Source organism: Myxocyprinus asiaticus, chromosome 4 (genome assembly GCF_019703515.2).
Source record: "Myxocyprinus asiaticus isolate MX2 ecotype Aquarium Trade chromosome 4, UBuf_Myxa_2, whole genome shotgun sequence".
Lineage (NCBI taxonomy): Eukaryota > Metazoa > Chordata > Actinopteri > Cypriniformes > Catostomidae > Myxocyprinus > Myxocyprinus asiaticus.
The window spans coordinates 38,849,852-38,868,045 of record NC_059347.1 but is presented as its reverse complement, the minus strand read 5'-3'; the positions used below and the strand labels follow the sequence as shown (position 1 = coordinate 38,868,045).

Here is an 18,194-nt window from a genome sequence, read left to right as displayed (position 1 = left end):
GGAGCAGTGACACCACAAATGATACACTGTAGTTATACTGGGAGTCGGGAGCTCTGGGCTTAGGCCCAGATAGGTTTGTTCCCAGTTATACTCCATTATAAAGAAATTAAAAAACTTGGAATTGTGTATTAAATAACATGGTGTCAATCATCAACACGTCCGCTGTTATTGAATTTGATATATGATATATTTGAATATGATATTTAGTCATTGTCACTATGGTTACAGGCATTATTTACGGGTTATCAGAGTGTTAACGTAGCCATAAGAGAGATATAGCAACTATGCTCCAAAAACATCTTGGTGTAGCAAAAGAAAAAGATGAAAGTTTTTTCCTCTTTTGTGGTTATTTTTGTTTAACCCTTGTGGTCTGTCTCTCACTTTTTCTCTCATTTGCTCTCTTTCTCCCATTCAGAGTTTAACCTACTTGTTTTTCCTCTAACTCTTTTTCTCCCTTGTGTCACCAACTTCCTGCTTTCACTCCAAGTGCACCCCCCTTCCCCTCTCTTTTCCTCTCAGCTCTTAGTGTGGGATTACCAGTGATTAATGAATCAGTCTGATCACACCACATCAGCAGTGAGGATTACTTTCTGCTGTCCATTACTCTATGAATGAAGAGCTCTCTCATTTACTCTACTGGCTAAATATTAAATCACATTTTTATAAACATTGCCATAAATAATCCAGTCCACCATTATATTGGATTAACCAGATTAAAAATGTTACATGCATTAAACACTTTCTATGTCTATTTGAAGTTATATTTTGTCTCTTAAAGGGATCACTTCTTGTGTTGGAAATCAATATTTTGGGTTTAAAACAGAATGATGACTCTCAACATCAATCCAGTTGGATTAGTTAACTCTTTGTGACTGTCATAAACAGCAGCCGTTTTGCTGAATATGTGAAACAGTGATTTAAGGGTTTTATGAATATTCAGTCCAATTACTGATTTAACAGTCAGTGCTTTTGTATGGAATACATTTTTTATTTATTTATTTGTTATTTTTTACTTCAAATGGAAAATAAATTATATAGACAAAAAAGTGTCTGTGGCGGTAACATGGTACAGTGTTGGTATTATTGTATAACCATGGTACATTGATATACCATCATACTGAATGATTAGCATATTCATGTACAATGATATTTACATGGTACTCTGTGGTAGTTCAAATAATACCATGCAGTTACCATGGTACTTTGGTGATTTTTTTATTAGTGTTGCTGTATATGTTACAGTGAAAAAGATTCTTGCTTGAGTTAAATAAAAGGTCATAACCGCTATACATTGGTAGATTTCAGCCTGGCATGCACACAGCACGCACGCATACATGCACGCACACACATACACACACACACACACACACACACACACACACACACACACACACACATATACACACACACACATCAATGACCGTAAAAGCTGTTAGGGCTGGCCATAAGAAGTACTGTCTGCAGCTCAGTGCATTTGCCCAGGGGCATCAGACATCAAAGCAGTTGTGCCAGTGGATGTGCTGGTACACTTGATGGGCCAATACTGGACTGCTTTTGAACTTCACATATACATTTTATCTTGTAAGTCTAAGAGAAAAAAAGCCTTTGTCTTAATGATGTGTAATATACTTTTCTATTTTGCAAATGTAACGGGGTAAGGTGGGCAAGGAGGATGCGGGAACCGGCTGAACAGTCAACGTAACGCACACACACACACACAGAGAGAGAGAGAGAGAGAGAGAGAGAGAGAGAGAGAGAGACGCCGCTTGTGGCTCTTTCGAACTTGCGCCCCTGTCTCGTCTTTATCCCCCTCTAGGCTGATTAGCCCGATTCAGGGCCGGGCGTGTCTCCTCAAGGCCCAGCCCCGCCCTCCTCCTCGTCACAGCAAACAAAAACAGTCTCTGTTGAGTTAGATTTGGCATACATCGGAGTAAGCATTATTTTCTCCTATGCAGTTTTATCATTAGTGCTTATCTACCAAAATCATCCTGAATCAGTATAAAGTGTCTCCAGTTCAAGAAGATTGTTGATGCAATCATGTCTGACTATGTGTAATCCTTAAAAGGAATTATTGTCATTCACCAGTGTCCACAAAATTCACATTTGAAGTTCCAGGTAGCCCTGTAAGCAGATGAATACCAGAGAAGCCCTGGTCCATATGTTGGAGACCACTGCAGTGTAATATACTATATGAGTGTCAGGTTCTAGATTCATGCTGGGTGATATAGCAAAGAAAAGTTACAATACATCTCAATATTTTTATATTGTGCAAATAATGCACTAAAATTTATAATTACATAATTTTTAAGTGATGACATGAAATCATTATTTAATCAGATTTTGAATTAATTCATTAAAACGAACAGTTTGAACTCATTCACAGAAATGAATTGAACTTATCCACTCTAACAGTGTTTTTGCTCTCACTCTTTATCTCATACTCTAATGACAGTGTTAACAAGTGCATTAAAGCATACCATTATGATTTTACATTGTTGCTTAATTTTATATAGCCAGAAAAATACGCAGTGAAATAAACTACAGTATATTCAAAATATTTTCCAGCACTAATTCAGAATTTCTTTGTTGTTGCCTTTGTTTTACCTGTTTGATGTACCGTAGGGCCAATCACTGTGTGTGTGTTGTATACTGTATGCTGTAGCTGATATGTTCCATCCTTTGTTCCATCTTTCCAGAGCTTATAATTGAAGTTTCTCTCTAATAATAGGCTGCATTTGATTTGACCATTCATCCTCTCAGGCTGGCAATCACTGAGAGCTTCCTCTGAAATCTCTAACCCACTTGAGTCTATTGGCAAATACAGCTCTGTTTCTGTTCCCTTGCTTACTTGAACAAGTTTTATTGGAGCTGCTTCATGTTTGAAAGTCTTATGGCTTAAGACAGCAAACCAGACTCCAAAGCACTGTGACATGTACCAAATTCAGCATTTTCTCTCAAATGCAGACCTAGCAGACGTCACTCCTACAAAACAGGCTTGTCTCTGCTCTCTGCAAATGAAAAGACCCAAACATCTTTTCTGAAGGAGGCAGACAAGATGTTTTGGCTGGTTCTCTCACATGTGGAGTGCTTGACTTTTTTCACAAGTGGCCTGTTTGTCCACACAGTATCCTCTGAGGAGAAGAAGGCAGTTATTCCTCCCTTATTAAAACAAGATACTTGAACTTGTCTGCGGCACTTATGTTCTCTGAGATAAGAAATTCTCCATCAACCATCTGTCTCCATTTGGTGTAGAATGTAGCCTACGTTTTAGATTGAGCATTGGTTTCTGTTTTGTGCATTACATCGGGTCTGTTGGTCCCACTCTCAGTATTATCCATTTTCTATCAGGATTACTAATGCTAAACCACCTGTAGATTATTGGCAAAATATTGTAGCATTTCATGGCACAACAAGAGAGATTTCTTTTTTTTTTCTGCTGGCCTGGTTTGGTCAGTAATTGCCCTGTCAACAGTTTACTGGCTCGACCACAAAAATTTACATGTTGTAATTTCAGCATTGTATTTTATATATGCCATAAGGATATTTATGCTTTTATTAAATGTTAAAGATATACTTCATCCAAAAAAGACATTTCTGGCATCATTTATTCACCCTCACGCTGTTCCAAACCTGTATGACTTTCTTTATTTCTTAGAACACAAAAGGAGATGATTGGCACAATGTTAGCCACAGCCATCCTTTTTGTTGAGCCTTGCTTATCATTTCTTATTTATTTACTGAAACTCTCGGATGCGCTGTATGTCTTACCAGCCTTCTAAGCAGTCTAACTGGTATGTGCTTTTAGGAGAAGGAAGTAAAGATCCTGTTTCAGGATGGGTACACATAGGCCTATTTATTTTGAATCATGAGTTTACAAGTACATACTTCCTGTGTTGACATAAACTTATACTAGGTTAACAGGGTGTTTGTATCCCTCACAGGTCTCTGTCTGCTGTTGAGATACAATTGGGGGAAACATATGCCGCAAGACTAAGGTGAGTACGCCCCTCTTCACCTACCAGATAAGATCACATTTTCTTGCACTGCCTTATCCAAGTTTAGCTTTACGAATACTTTTGGTGATTCCTTTTATAATGTCATCCTTTACACCTGATTAGATCTAGATATTTCTAGATGAGTCCAAAAGGGCAGCTTCTGCCACAAGCTCTGGTATATTAAACACACATACTGTAATCTGTGGAGTTGTTCCCCCGTGTGTGAAATCCCATTTGTATTCATCTGCATGTACATTGGCTGTGTCCTCAATCACTGTTCGCTCCAGCAGTTTAAAGTCTGTCAATATTCATCTCATCAGCACTCCCACTCTCCCTCAGCGCTTACCAGCCTCTTAAATGGGAAGTGATGTGCCTTTATGGACTCTTCAGATGTTAAAACAGTAATCTAGTGCTTAATGTGTTGTATCAAAACTATTCTATGCATTTGGACGTAGCTAGAAACAGTTTAAGTTTAATCCCTTAGGTTTTGAGTAGCTGTACCCCACTAATACATTTGAGAGCAAGATATTATGAAAAGCTGAAACCTCTTCAATGAGATAAGGAGGAAAGCTAGATACTATTATTAATAAACACTAGAAGAACTAGATATAAGAGTAGTGGCTAAGGCTGCAACTAACGATTATTTTGATAATCGATTAATCTAACGATTATTTTGATAATCGATTAATCTAACGATTATTTGAATGATTATTCGACTATTCGAGATTAGTGCAATGATTAATCATTAGCATTTAAGCGATTATTCAGCTTGTGCCCCGACTTAAAATGTTGTATTAAGCATGCTTACAAACAATAAAGAGGACAAAAATCATCTTTTAAAAATACCTCTAAATGGCATTCACTGAATTTAAGAGAAAAAATATTTTTTTATCAAGTTTAATTCAGTAAAGAAATTCACTGCAAAAAAAAAAAAAAAAAAAAATCCTATTGTTATCAAGTGTTTTTGTCTTGTTTTCTATTTAAAATTGTCTACAAATCCTTAAAACAAGATACATTTACTTGAGAAGCAGCATATAAGATATTTAGACTTGCTTTAAGAGAATGTCTCTTACTTCTGTGAGTGCAGTAAAGACAAAATACACTTATATTCAAGGTCTATTCTCTAAAAGCAAGTCTAAATATCTTATATGATGCTTCTCAGGGGAATACATCTTTTTTATTTTTTAAAGGACTTTTAGATATTTTAAAATATTTGTATTTTTAATATTATATTCAACATTCTCAGAGAACAATTTTTTGTTCTGCAGTATAGCTGCTAAAGAAAATGTATGTTGTGTTAAAGGAGTTTTAGATATTTATATTGGAAAACAAGCCAAAGCAAAAACAAATCAAAAATGTATTTTGTTGCAGTCTATAATGGGGCGAAGACTACTCTCTCTCACCTTTCTATTCACATTCATCCATCTTTAATTAAAAATTAATCTCTTATTAATAAAGCGCATATTGCCAATTTTCTTCACGATAAGAAATGCACAGTGATACATATATTATGATTCAATAAGTCACGAGCCATCACGTTATAATCTAGCTGCAGCAAGTGTGCGCGCTCGAGGGATGAGCGTCCCCACGACAGAGTTTGCATCAGCCGGGTGCAGATTCAATCTCTCCCCCTTAGATCGGGACATTCACGCAACTCATAGAAGAGGTGCTGACCGCACAGAGAAATGCCAGTTTCGGAGTTTGTAGTTATTTAAACGATCTACTTCCGTATTATTTTAACTTAATAAAGATATAACGCATTAAATATAACTGCATTTAAGATTTAACGCCGGGGTGTTTCCTTTAAAGAGCTCCGGCTCCGTTTATTCCACAATGAGAGTGCTTCTGTATTTACTTATTTGGTATTTTTGTATAATTCCCTCATACTTTGCGATCTACATCACCTGAAGCTGTTTGGAAAGTTTAGAGTGCATCTGGACTGTGAGCTTCCTTTCTATGTGTAGCACCAGCCACCTTGCATATAATTCCAAATTAACGTTAGGAAAGAATTACTTTAACAGTAAATCTTATAGTTCATACCAAATCATTTTGTTTAAACATTGACCTACAACACTTACTTAGTTTACTAATTTTAACCACTAATAGTTCTAAACATAAATAACTAATATTGGCATTATATTCACTCATTTTCTGTGATAGCGTAATTTCCTGTACAGCTGCTTTGAAACAATGTCTGTTGTGAAAAGTGCTATACATATACATTTGTCTTGACTTGACTGAATTATATTTTAACAGAGTAGCTGATCCTTTCAGACTGACCTTAGCAGATGCGGAAACATTTTTAACATGGATTGTTTTGTGAACCTGTCACAATATAATGCAGACTTTACAGATAGGATGCTATTAAAGGATGGCGCAGTGACAACAATATTGGACCAGACAGCAAACCTGCAACCTGTAAGCATTGTTATTCATTTCATATGCAAAGAGGACATTTAAAGAAGTCACAGTAGCAAAAAATGACTTTTTTTAATTATAAGGGTCAGATAAAGTACCTTTATTCAGTAAACTGCCTTGGCTAAAACCTTCCCTGTCTCCAAATATGCCTACTTTTCTAGTATGCCAAAAGCTTGTGTCAAATAAGTAGGATGTCCTTATCCTCAGTACTCTTAAAACAATAGGTGAAATATGCTCTGATACCTTCACACTTCACTATACGATAATGTGACGGGAGCTGAGGAGACGTCATATTCAAATTGCTGAATTACAATAAAACGGTGAAGAACTGTGAGTCGAGCGACTTGTTTGAACTGATATATATATACTATATACCAAGAAAGTTGTTCTTTGTGGTTAAATTGTGCTTTTTTTAAACATACCAGAGCAAATAATTTTCACGATTGTTGTCACTATATAATATATTTGGGTCACAGGACAATTCCCACATTCCCGTTTGAAGTATGTCCAGGAATGTATTCATACTGCTGACATGCAATCCAAAATAATGTAGTTTATTAATGACTGGGACATCAGTTTTTCATCCAGTACAATACATATTCTAATAGTGTGCAAATTTAGACACAAATTTTGACTAATGTTGTAAGTATTCCTATATATATATATACACTATATTGCCAAAAGTATTTGCTCACCCATCCAAATAATTGAATTCAGGTGTTCCAATCACTTCCATGGCCACAGGTGTATAAAATGAAGCACCTAGGCATGCAGACTGCTTCTACAAACATTTGTGAAAGAATGGGCCGCTCTCAGGAGCTCAGTGAATTCCAGCGTGGTACTGTGATAGGATGCCACCTGTGCAACAAGTCCAGTCGTGAAATTTCCTCGCTACTAAATATTCCACAGTCAACTGTCAGTGGTATTATAACAAAGTGGAAGCGATTGGGAATGACAGCAACTCAGCCACGAAGTGGTAGGCCACGTAAAATGACAGAGCGGGGTCAGCGGATGCTGAGGCGCATAGTGCGCAGAGGTCGCCAACTTTCTGCAGAGTCAATCGCTACAGACCTCCAAAGTTCATGTGGCCTTCAGATTAGCTCAAGAACAGTGCATAGAGAGCTTCATGGAATGGGTTTCCATGGCCGAGCAGCTGCATCCAAGCCATACATCACCAAGTGCAATGCTAAGTGTCGGATGCAGTGGTGTAAAGCACGCCGCCACTGGACTCTAGAGCAGTGGAGACGCGTTCTCTGGAGTGACGAATCACGCTTCTCCATCTGGCAATCTGATGGACGAGTCTGGGTTTGGCGGTTGCCAGGAGAATGGTACTTGCCTTCCCAGAAGAGTTGAAGCTGTTATAGCTGCAAAGGGTGGGCCGACGTCATATTAAACCCTATGGATTAAGAATGGGATGTCACTTAAGTTCATATGCGTCTAAAGGCAGATGAGCGCATACTTTTGGCAGTATAGTGTATATATATATATATATATATATATATATATATATATATATATATATATATATATATATATATATATATATGCTCTTGCCTCTTTAATTATTTGCCATTTCAAAGCACATCTTTCTCCCGGTGTTAAGTCAAGCGCTAGTTTGCTGTCTATCTTGTCTAACAGCACATAAACGCATGTTCTAGTTCCAGCAGCTCCAGATCACCACCCACTGATTGATACAGCGCTAGAGCCATTTGGGCGCTGTTCCCTCACAGTTTGCATCAAAGCTTTGGTGTTGATTTGAAGTGAGAGGAGGCAGAACGTGGGCACTGAGTTTTACAGTCATTCACCTCTCCTCCTCCTATTTTCCTTCATCACATATCCTTCACTCCGCTTCGTGCATCTCTCCTCAGCTGGAGGGACTTGCTGCAAGAGCCGCATAAATGCACTCTGCTTCTACAAGGACGCCTGCTAGAGCTCAGTCCTTCCAGTGCTGGAAGAATGAGTGTCTGCACAATGCATACAGATGTGTTGGATTGAAATGGATATCTAGCACCTGGGAGTACAACTGAAGTGTCTGTGAATGCCAACTCACACTCGCGTACTGAAAAACACTGTTCAGGTTATATTCTCTTTTTTCAGGAGCTGGTAGATCTGCCTGGATTAGTTTAGATAGTCAGCTAAACAGGCTATACTCAGAAGCTATTAGTGACAGAATAAGGCTGTTGATGGCTGTGCATGTGCATGCTATGTGCAAATGTGCACTAACTGTGTTTAATTGAGATTTGTATCAGAAAAAATAGTTCTTAATCCTTTCACTGTTGTGTAGAATATCACGTAGAATCTGTGCACTTTGGTACTGGGAGTGTTTTTCCCATTCATTTTCCTATAGGGATTTCATAAAAGTCCTCATAAAAGCATTCTAAGCCATGAACCTAAACAACCAGCACCAAGGTGAATCTCAAGACTTTGTCTTAAACATCTTGAATGAGGGAATGAACTACAATCCCATGAAGCAATGCATATGACGTAATCGAATTAAAAACAACGCAAATATATAAAACTATTGATTTTAAGTTTTCTTATAAGTTAAGAAATATCTGTTTTATTTTAATTATTAAATATAAGTAACTTAATTTTGTTTATTGCAAAATATTCAGATAAATACAAAAATATAAGTAGTTTGGGAGTGATGTGCTTTGAGACTCTCAAAGATCCATAAAATGCAAGACACCAGTAAGACAGCATGTCAGCGTCCTCGTCTAACGAAAGGAAGCAAAGGAGCAAAATCTCAGACAAAGCAAAACTTCTGAAGTATAGGTCTCTGCGGAAAAATAATGACCGTTTCTCAATCTGTGGGTGTATTCAAATCGGGATGGGTGTTTTTCAACTATCCAATGAAAGTAGGAAATCTCAATGTAATAATCAGTGGGTGTTTCCAAACCTGGATTGGTGTTTTGGAACTATCCAATGAAAGCAGGGAATCTCAGTGTAGTAGGCAAATTGTGTAAAGTGCTTGAAAAACGCTCATGCTGGTTTGAAAACACCCATATTCTGCTACTAACAAAGGTGGGGCGCGCTGACTGTCGCTTGGCCAAGTGCTTGTGAATTTTATTTTTCTTGGATCTTAATAATTCTTGAAATTTCTGCAAGACTGCACACTGCAAGACTGCAAAAACCTCTTAAAACAGCATTCCTGGGGAGGTCACGTGATGCCATGCAAGAAGCAGACGTGTGAGCGACAAGCTCTGCGCACTTTGCTAAATATTTTATTATTTTCATGTTATAATCTGATGAAATTTGATACACCCAGTTACACATTTGCTCTTTGAGGCAAAACATGGCAAAGAAGTCAAAATCCTCGGGCTCTGGAGACATTAAAAGACACTTACGTGTTCAGGATGAAAGCCCCGACAGGCCTACAGTCCGGGGACTCGATTTGGATGGCGTGGCGGGAGAGGTGATCCAGCGTCAGTTGTCCAACATGTCGGTGATGTTGACGAAGGTTCTTGCTGACTTGGAGGATCTCGCTGTAATACGGCGATCGATTACGGCGAAGGAAATAAAATTCTCTGAGTTAGTTACAAGAGTGACTGATGTTGAGAGACGTATCGATTGTCTGGAATCTTCAGAGAGGGATTAAACTGCTAATCTGCCCGCGACCAGAGTTGACTTGGAACATCTCCTTGAAAAGCTTGAAGATCTTGAGAATAGAAGCCGCAGGAATAATGTTCGAATTCTTGGAATTCCTGAGCATGAGGAGGGCAGAGATATGGTGAAATTGCTAGACGAGCTTTTCCAGAGTCTGCTCGACATAACAGGCCACAAGCTGGAAATCGAGCGAGCTCACAGACTTTTGCTGAGGGAGATAGGCCCCGATCGATTCTGGCCAGATTTCTGAGATCATCCAATAAAGATCTTGTGTTGCGCCAGGTAAGGAGCAAAGGGAAGCTTTCTTGGAAGAACCATAATATTTTCTTGTTCCTGGACTTTGCGAGTTCGACAAGAGGGAAACGCGATCGGTTCAAGGAATGTAAGAAACTCTTACATCAGCGAAAGATCACTTTTGCTCTGATGTTTCCGGCCAAACTGAGAATAGAAACGAAGGACGGTCGCAAAGTATTTACATGTCCCAATCAGGCAATGTCTTTTATAGAATCAATGGGTGAGTAAACCATTGGGTGTTTCTCTTGTGAGTGGGTGGACTCGCTGTAATTACTCCGGCTTTTGAGGAAGCTGGGCGTCATTTTGGTTTCTTTTTTCTTATTGAGTTGGCTCCGCCAAGTGGCTGAAGTTTGTTTTGTGAATAACACTTTTCCTTAAAGATACTTTTGCATTGATGAAAATTACTTTTGCATTGAAGTTCTCGGCCAGTTTGAGAGTGGACACTACGGATGACCGAAAAATATCTACATGCTCACACAAAGGATGTTATAAAGTTGACGGATTGTTTAAGTCATGGTATATATTTTATGCGGCCTCCGAGTGAATTGACTCGACCATCCGGGGAACCGGGATGCCGGATTTGTTTCTTTTTGTATTGGTTCCGCCTAGCCACTGGGGCTTGTTCTATTGAATAACACTTCTTTGGAACAGCTGAGGATTAATCTGTTCATTCTTCGTGCTTATTCCTCCTGCTGGCTGGAGTTTATTTGTTGAGTATTATTACGTCATCCGCTGAACTCATAACAGCCGGCTCACTGAACATTCGTTTGTCTGTCCGAGGAATCTGAATGGTTTTATATCAGCTGGAATTTGTTTTGTGGAAGATCACACCTTTGAGACAGTTCTGTGAATGAATCTACTCGTTCTTTGTGTTCGTTCTTCCTATTGGCTGGGATTATTTTACAAAGTATTTTCTGTTATGTAATTTTACCTCACAAATTAATGCGCACGTTTTTCTTTTTTCTGTTTGTTTTGTTTGGGGGGGGGGGGAGTTTGGGGTTTGATTGTTTCACTAATGGGGAATGTGGTTTGTATAATTTTGTTTTTGACACACAATTTATTTTTTCTACTATATCAAAATGTCAAATGTTAATATGAGTGTACTATCTCTCTCCACATGGAATGTAAATGGGTTGGGGCACCCCATAAAAAGAAGGAAGGTTATTATTTTTCTTAAATGTAAGAAATATGATATAGTGTTTCTTCAAGAAACACATCTCTCCCTGCAGGAAGCTGAAAAATTTGGGAAGATATGGGGTGGACATGTTTTTTTTAGTGCTGGCTCAAGTAAGAGCAGTGGTAGGGCAGTGGTAGCTCAGCGGTTAAGGCTCTGGGTTACTGATCAGAAGGTCGGGGGTTCAAGCCCCAGCACCGCCAAGATGCCACTGTTGGGCCCTTGAGCAAGGCCCTTAACCCTATCTGCTCCAGGGGCGCCGTATCATGGCTGACCCTGCACTCTGACCCCAGCCTAGCTGGGATATGTGAAAAAAAAGAAGAATTTCACCGTATATGTGCAAATGTATAATGTGTGATAAATAAAGAAAATTAAATTAAAAAAAAAAAAAAAAAAAAAAAGAGCAAGGGAGTCATTATATTGATTAATAACCATCTACCATTCAAATGTCTCAAACAGACTAAAGATAAATTAGGGAGAGACATTATTGTTTTAGCTGAAATTCAAGGGCAAAGGTTGATTTTGGCTAATATTTACGCACCTAACGCTGATGATCAGGGCTTTTTTTTAGATCTTGACAGGATGCTGCAAACCGCTGGCACCCCTCATGATATAATATTGGGAGGAGACTTTAATCTTTTGATGGACTCAGTCCTTGATCACAGTGAAGCAAAAGTGTGTAAGCCCCCTAGAGCAACATTGATGCTTCACAGGATGTGTCAAAATCTTGTTCTTATGGATATTTGGAGACTTTTGAACCCATCTGGTAGGGACTATACATTTTTTTCATCAGTCCATAAGAATGATTTCTATTTCTCTGTATATGGCAACACCTCTAAACTCACCAGGCCCTGATCTGAGACTAAGATATTTCCAATTGAGCAATCAACGACAGATGAAATGAGGGATTTAGATATATAAAAAAAAATCTATTCTAGAATAAATCTTATGGACTGATGAAAAAAATGTATAGTCCCTACCAGATGGGTTCAAAAGTCTCCAAATATCCATAAGAACAAGATTTTGACAGATCCTGTGAAGCATCAATGTTGCTCTAGGGGGCTTATGTCAGCTGATGGCCTCAGAGAGTTGACCTGATTGAAATATAGATATAATACTATTTTGTCGCGGAAAGTGGAGTTTTGGTTATTCAGGGCAAGACAGTCATACATAGAGTCGGGTGACAAAGCAGGGAAGCTTTTGGCTAGATATATAAAGCAGAGAGAGTCTCTTTCTATCATTCCCTTAGTGAAATCTGCTGGTGGTGAAATTTTTACCTCAGCCATTGATATTAATAATGCCTTTAAAGAGTTTTATCTTGATCTTTATAGTTCCACTTCTTCGTCTACTGATGAAGATATTAGAAACTTTGTGGAACCATTAGATCTTCCTAAACTGACGATTGAGCAAAAAAACGCTCTTGATTCTGAGATAACCTTGGAAGAGCTTGACGAGGTAATTAAGTCCCTACCTACTGGCAAGGCTCCGGGGACAAATGGTTTTGCCGCAGAATTTTCTAGATCCTATGCTACAGAACTGGCTCCACTTTTGTTAGAAGTTTATACTGAATCATTAAAGAATGGAAAGCTTCCTCCATCCATAACACAAGCCCGGATCAGTCTGATTCTTAAAAAGGACAAAGATCCAAGCAAGTGTAAAAGTTACCGTCCAATCTCTCTAATCCAACTAGATGTAAAAATATTGTCAAAATGTTGTTTGTTAGTTAAGTAATGTTATGACATCTCTTATACATATAGATCAGGTGGGGTTTATTCAGGGCCGCAGCTCCTCTGATAACATCAGGCGTCTCATCAATATCATGTGGTCAGTAGCAAATGATCAATCTCCGGTCGCTGCCATCTCACTTGATGCTGAAAATGCATTTGATATGGTAGAATGGGATTATTTTTTTAAGATTTTGGAAATGTATGGGTTCGGGAGTACATTTATTGGTTGGATTAAGTTACTTTATAGACACCCTGTAGCATTGGTACAAACAAATGGATTAATTTCAGATTATTTTACTCTGGATAGGGGCACTCGGCAGGGCTGCCCTCTTTCCCCTTTATTGTTCTGTCTTGCCCTGGAACCATTAGCAGCCATGATAAGTGGGGAGGATGATTTTCCAGGGGTGGTGGCGGGAGGTGTGGCGCATTTACTTTACTTTATTATTTATTTATTTATTTGCTTTATGCAGATTATATTTTATTATTTGTCTCTGAACCTACTAGATCTATGCCTTGCCTCCACAGAATTATTAATTCCTTTTCCAAGTTCTCAGGATACAAAGTTGACAGCGTACTGCCCAGTAACGGCTTTTCAGCCGGGCGCCTTCCAATGGCCCAAACAGGGCATTAAGTATTTGGGAATTTTATTCCAACAAATTTGTCTGATTTAGTTAGTGTTAATTTTGACCCTTTAATAAAAAGATTTTCGAGCAATGTGGGCAGGTGTGCTTCATTACATTTATCGATGATTGGGAAGGTTAATGTTATTAAAATTAATTGTATTCCAGAATTTAACTACCTGCTACAATCTCTCCCTGTAGTTGTCCCCCTCTCTTATTTTAAGCAATTTGATAGTATAGCGAAGTCCTTCATTTGGAATGGTAAACGTCCCAGATTGCATTTTAATAAGTTACACAGGCCGATTGACAAAGGAGGGCTAGGCCTACCCAAGATTTTGTTTTATTACTATGCGTTCAGTCTCAGACATTTGGCTCATTGGTCACTTCCACCTGAGAGAGCCCCTCCCTGGTTTGTTATTGAACAGGCAGTTCTTGCCCCTATTTCTCCATTACAAAGCATCTCTATCAAACTAACCGGAAAAGTTAAGTTAAACCCCGTTATTTCGCATTTACACTCGGTATGGACTAAAGTGTCCAGATTGTTTAAATTTTGGTTAAAGATTCAGAATTATTTGTGTGACATTCTGGGCACTCAAATTTTACTTTGCCCCAGGCTTTGCATTTTGGGCGATGGGGAAGTTATAAATTCAGGGGACAAATATATAAAAAATTGGGTTCTGACTGGCGTGATGATTGGCAGACAAATTATTTTAAGGGGATGGAAGTCAGACGGAGTGCCACCATTTCTGGAGTGGTGTGTGGAGATGGGGAGGGTGGCAGCTTATGAGAAGATGATAGATGGAAGGCTGGGGCTGGAGGACTTATTTTTCAGGAAGTGGGGTAGGTATTTGGCAGTTTTGGAGGACTCTAGGGGAAGGGATGAGGAGGGAGACGTTTACTTTAATTATGCATGTTTATTATAATTTTATTTTTTATTTATTTTTATTTATTTATTTTTATTTTATTGTTTGTGTGTGTGTATTATTTTATGTGACCACAGGGGTGTTCTTTGGGGTAGGGTGGGGTTGGTGTTTGGGGAGGGATGTTAATGAGGGTTAAAAGTTAAATGTTGATTCGGTGTGTATAGGTTGTGTTTTTCTTTGTTGTGTTTTTTTCTTTGAATCAATAAAAAATTTTAATTACAAAAAACAGCATTCCTTGTTGACATGTTAACGCTATATAATGAGACCATCAAGCAACTGCTGGGCTCTGAATTGGGGTGGATAATGTAAACCGTAAGAAATGTACAACTATTGTTTCTATCGCGGTAATGCAAATTCCATGGCAGATTTAATGCGTCAATTCAGTGCGATTAATTATATGTATATATATAAAAAAAAACGTTAAAAAATTTAACGCAATTAATCATGTCCCCGGACCATAATAAAGAATATTACTACCATTGAGCAATTCAGGCTTGAAGTACCACCTGTTTTCTCCAGGGGGCAGTAAGCGAAACTCCAGCTGTATAGGCAATGTGCAGCTGTACAGTGAACAAACACACTTTCTGACAGCAGACAGCACAAGATGAGAACACATTCTTGCATTCAAACACAGCTTGATGGAGCGTAATTTTATAACATACTGTGTGTGTGTGTGTGTGTGTGTGTGTGTGTGTGTGTGTGTATATATATATATATATATATATATATATATATATATATATATATATATATATAAAATTTATAACTATTTAAATAATTATTTTAATCATTATATATTGAATTATTGTTATTTGAGGGACTTTCTCAGCAAATGTTTATATATGCGATTAATTGTGATTAATTGGTATACCATGTAATTAATTCAATGTCAGTCTAGAGTGACAGATAACACTGATTGCATGGGGAGATATACAGGCAGATAGGAGTCAGTTTAGGACATTTAATTCCTGTAGCATTTAACATTAGTCTCCCCCTATTTCCATTGTTGTCTGCATGAGTCAAAAGCTCTGTTTTTAAAAATGCCACATACTGTTCAAGTCCTAAAAAACATTATTTTCTGCTGTTCATCCGTTAGTGTGTGTGAATGCTCACATACTCACACACAGGGATGGCACATTGTACATTTTATTGTCTTTAGGAAAACCTGGCATATCTGTCTGTATAAATATAGAAAGTCTATGCATCTTTGCCTCTATTGAAGAACCTTATTATGTCATGTTTAGTGTATGTGGTCGCTTAGCGTTTAACATATGCACTGTTAAATCAAAAGTTGTAGGTTTGAAGCCCACAGGGAGTGATACTTGAACTAAGAGCATTGTTCATTGTATTTATTCATACAAACATAGCTGGTAATGATTAATTTAATTATTTTTTATTTTAATTGTTATGAAAAATGTGATCTTTAAATGGATATTTAAATAGCTTAAACTGTATGAAACATACATGATACACATAAATACAGGGGATAAATACACCTACTATATTTCATTCAGATTCACTGTACTTATAAATACAAATATCAATAGAAGTATAGGCCGATGTGCTTGTTTTTAGATATACATTTATTTATACATTTCACAAGTCTTTGCAAGCATTGTCCAGCGGAGTATGTTTGTTCTCTGAATGCCCCACAAACAGTCATAACCTGAATCTTCTAGGAGCATTTAGATAAAATATGCCCCAGTGTTGAGCCTAAACCAAGATCCACTAGCAGGGGGACAAAACTTTCACCCAAAGGTTTGACCTTGCGCTGAAACAGGGTCTCTGTGAACTGGCTGTGATTTTTAAAAGCCATTTGGGGCCTAGAGAAGAAAACCTCTCCCATTTGCCCTAAAAAATGAAGGCAGATGTGTGAAAAGCTATTATGAGAATGGATGAAGAAATTCATCCCTATGTCTCTCTCTACCTCTCTATTTATGTGCAGAGTGCTGCATTTTGCTTTTCTACGTCTTTTATCTGTAAAACAAAGGCTCAACCAGCTGTCCTGCTCTCTGTGAAGCAAACAATGTCTGATCATGAGAGAGACACATTGATGTGAGGGAGGAGAGAGTATGCCCTTGCTCTCAGAAAAAAAGCTACCAGCAGACAGTCAGGGTTTTTTTTATTATTTTTTTTTTATTGGTTTATTTGTATAGGGACAGTACAGAAACATGATTTCAGCACAAAAACTAAAAAAGATGTGTTGTACACAGAGATTATAGCACATGCTAATTTGCATCTCAGGTCCCTAGATAGTCTTGTTTCATTAAAAACTACATAAATCAAGCAATATAAACTAATCATATACATTTTTTAATAAATAGCTAAATAAATACTAATGTTGCTCCCAACCCTGGTGACATATAGTATAAAAGATTTGACTTAAGAATTAATTGAGAATTAAAAATGAGTACAGCACTGGTTTCTTTTAAACCAGTGCTTAACCAATATTATAAAAGATTGTATGTCTGTTATTGATTTTATTTCAGATGGTAGCATGTTCCAGAGTTGGGAACCTTTCACAGAAAAGGCCCTTTGCCCCTGAGTTGTTCTGCGATAGTCAACCCCACAGTTACCATTCGCTGTACTCCTTGTTCTACTACCATCCTGTCTATTTAGCAAATTACATAATACCTGTGGGACTTTATCTGATTGTAAAGTGACATTATACAATTTGCTAAGGATTCATTTGTTTGAGTCCAAACTGTAATGCAATATGAAATATGAGACAAAATCATTGCATGCATAAAGATCTCAGCCGTTTGCTTTGAAGTGCTCTCTCTAATACACATTTGAAACAATGTAAGTTAATCTTTATGTATTTTGAAAGTTTCCTTACATGTCTATCAAATATGAGTTGAGAACCTAAAGTAATACCTAAGAAATTAAACACTGTTTTACCTCTTCTATTTCTTTATTTTGTATCTTAATTTTCATTGTTCTTTTTTGTTTTCTATTAGAGAAACACATAGAAACTGTTTTTCTGACGTTCAATTTGAGGTGGTTATTTTGGAGCCACCTAGATATCCCCTCCAAGTTTGCATTTAAAATCTCAGTTGCCTTTGCTGGTGTTTTAGCTGATGTGTAAAAAACGGTGTTGTCAGCATAAAGCTGGCACTTAATATCTGGGCAGCAACTTGGTAAATCATTTATAAATAAACTAAAAAGCAATGGACCTAAAATTTAACCTTGGAGTATTTCTAGTTTATTGTTAATAAAAGATGATTTTTCTCAAGATTTTTTTGCTCAATTATCTCACATTGCTCTCTTTTTTGTAGGAAAGAGGCAAACCACTCAGATGTTTGATTACAAAAATTAAAAGCAGTTAATTTAGACAAAAGAATATCATGGTTAACAGTATCGAATGCCTTTTTCAGGTCAATAAAAACTGCTCCCACAACATGCCCCTGATCTAAAGAACGTCTTACATTTTCCAA

At 37.6% G+C, this 18,194-nt stretch overlaps 1 protein-coding gene across 5 annotated transcripts in view; it reads left to right on the top strand.

Moving 5' to 3' along the window:
* Positions 1–18,194, top strand: part of camkk1a (calcium/calmodulin-dependent protein kinase kinase 1, alpha a) — a 140,568-nt gene that overhangs the window by 44,368 nt on the left and 78,006 nt on the right. For all 5 annotated transcript variants that reach the window (XR_007897095.1, XM_051696695.1, XM_051696693.1 and 2 more), the window contains one exon: positions 3,942–3,995. The gene's annotated coding sequence lies outside the window, so the exon portion shown is untranslated. The remainder of the gene's footprint in view (positions 1–3,941; positions 3,996–18,194) is intronic.